The 2680-nt window shown below is 34.8% G+C and overlaps 1 protein-coding gene across 2 annotated transcripts in view; it reads right to left on the reverse strand.

Annotated features, from left to right (window-relative positions):
- Window positions 1-1694, reverse strand: part of LOC106875261 (brain protein I3) — a 17849-nt gene extending 16155 nt beyond the window's left edge. Inside the window, exon 1 of one of the 2 annotated variants that reach the window (XM_014923329.2) lies at window positions 1289-1694. The gene's annotated coding sequence lies outside the window, so the exon portion shown is untranslated. Of the gene's footprint in view, window positions 1-211; window positions 341-1288 lie in introns of those variants that run through there. The other variant, XM_052965693.1, reaches the window with a different exon arrangement.
- Between the last annotated feature and the right edge of the window lie 986 nt (window positions 1695-2680).

Genomic DNA, 2680 nt, shown 5'->3' on the forward strand with positions numbered 1-2680 from the left:
TAATGGATACAACAAAATAAAAACTGTTTGCATCCAGGTGGGTTATTTTAACTATAGGCGTGTTTGATCATGACTCGTTAGAAACGGCCAAAATTCCAGCAATTTAGATGTGAAGTTATTTAAACCCTGCTAAACTGAAGCAATAAGAAGAAATTGACAATAAACGCTGGAATGTAATTATTTTTAACCTCCATAAAATTTTAGAACTTACAAAAACTCCTCTCTTACTTTCAAAAACTGCGTTGTTAACGAGACTAATTGGTTAAGAAATATTATATTTTATCTTTCTCTCACACACAGATACCCTTTCCAGCGCAAAACTAAAACGAAATAGACGGCTAGTTTAATAAAACGTAACGAATTACGTGTTATTTCGCAGTTGAAATTAACTTAAGTGGGTCAAATTAGCAACAATACTGAAAATTCTTTCTTTGACGCTAACACTTATTTATTGATACAATAACTGTTACAAAAACAGATTTACAGGAAGTGTGGGGATATATAAACATGGTTATATACAGTTATAAAAAACGAGAGGTGGGGCAAAAATGTCAAGTGGATATTCTAAACATTTATATATATATATATATATATATATATATATATATATATTAGAAATAAACTTTTATATGAAAAAAATACTCACAAAACTAAAATAAGTATCATTACAGTTATTTTTAGACTATTTTTCTTATATTTATTTAAAAAGCCATTTGTGCTGGCTGAGATAACAAAACAGGCATGCAAATGCAATTATTACGAGGAAATTACTGACGGTTTCTGAGGCCAGCAAAAGCAATAAAACCGAGTGAAAAGATTGTCTCATGGAATATAATAATGGAAACATTGTTTAGTTTCAGGGTCATCATGGACTAATACTGTGGCTGGGTCAAGCGACAAATTTGACCGGTTCCAATCCACAATACTATACACATACATAGCCATCACCAGACCACTGATCTAATGTCCAGCTACTGAATTCAATTGATAACAAAACTATTGACAAGTTTCAGCCAAGCTGGACAGGTGCGGTCACATATTTTTCAGTCAGCTGTTTCTTTCACAAGATGTCCACAGATTTCACAATTGTTAAGCTAATCAACTAACAAGACACATCTTCATAGAGAAAGTATTGCAATGGAAAGTGAATCACATAATTCAAGACAATATAGATATTTCAATATAGAAAGACCAACAACGAGAACGCATATAACACACACACACACACACACAAACTAATAGTTGAGAGAAGAGAAAGGGATCGTTGATAAAATGTGAAAAGTCTTACAATGTCTTCAGAGAAGTTGGTCCCAGAGAGATGAATGGATGTGAGTGTCTGCCAGTAATGAAAAAGTGTCAGTCAATGTGTCCGATGATGAGAGAAGCAATGTTGAGTGTATCTGATGTCGAAACTTCCCTAGGATATTACTATAGATTGCTGACTTGCAGCTGTTCTGTTGAGTAAGAAAATAGAATGACCCAAGGCCGGGGCCACAGGAAGCCTGAGTTTGTAAAAGACCAGGAGACAGCAATGGGTTATGGTAGACAGTATCACATTAATCTATAGAGAACGAAGACAGTGTGACATCAATATATATAGAAATGAGATAGTGTGACATCAGTATATATATAGTTGAAATAAAACAAGGCGACAAGTCCTATGATTCTCTGACGTCATAGCATCACAAGATTCTTTAGTAGAGCAAATACGGAAAGCCGTCGTTTCGTATAATTTCTACACAACTCTTGCAACATATTATGTAATTTTAAAATTAACTTTTGTTCATATATATTTAAATTACAGTTATTTTTCACTAGTATTTAACTGATTCCAGTTAATTTTTCGTCCATTTTTTTTCGTGCTTTTCTCCCTTTAATATTAATATTTATTCCAATTTTTTTTCCGTATTTTACCCACAGAATAAATCATGTAATCTTATAGTACTGTCTAACTGTGCCCTAGACTTGGTGCTGAACTCGTTTATTACATTTTTGCCTACACTCCAAACACCACACTTTGTCCAGACTTAATACTTCCATGGTGCTATATTCTATTCAGTCTAACTGCTTTATCTAGCTATACGCTCCAGATTCTAAGCTTCAGTCACGCTGCCATACTCTAGTCAGTCGAAGCGTTTAGAGTTGCAGTGCTATTTCCTTATAACAGACCTTATAATTTAGTCATGGGCTCAATGTGTATAATACATTGAACACCTTTCGGTTGGAAAAATCTTAATGAGCTACTTAACAGCATCATTCACCCACACAATGTTCCCTCATGACAGATAAAGAAATGAGATTAAAAAAGGTGAACGACGTTGTCGACTAATACCGAAAGGTTACTTTTTTTAGTTTTAATTAATTTGTTCTGAGAAAAGATACTATACTGGTGTTGTTTAGCCTCAAGACTGCCTTGGTTGATTAAACTTGTGATCAAAAGTTGTCATGGTCATTTCATCTTTTTCAGGAGTATCTATAACTATATAAACCAATGTCATCATCATCATCATCATCGTTTAACGTCCGCTTTCCATGCTAGCATGGGTTGGACGATTTGACTGAGGACTGGTGAAACCGGATGGCAACACCAGGCTCCAGTCTGATTTGGCAGAGTTTCTACAGCTGGATGCCCTTCCTAACGCCAACCACTCAGAGAGTGTAGTGGGTGCTTTTACGTGTC

The sequence above is a fragment of the Octopus bimaculoides genome, chromosome 2 (assembly GCF_001194135.2).
Source record: "Octopus bimaculoides isolate UCB-OBI-ISO-001 chromosome 2, ASM119413v2, whole genome shotgun sequence".
Lineage (NCBI taxonomy): Eukaryota > Metazoa > Mollusca > Cephalopoda > Octopoda > Octopodidae > Octopus > Octopus bimaculoides.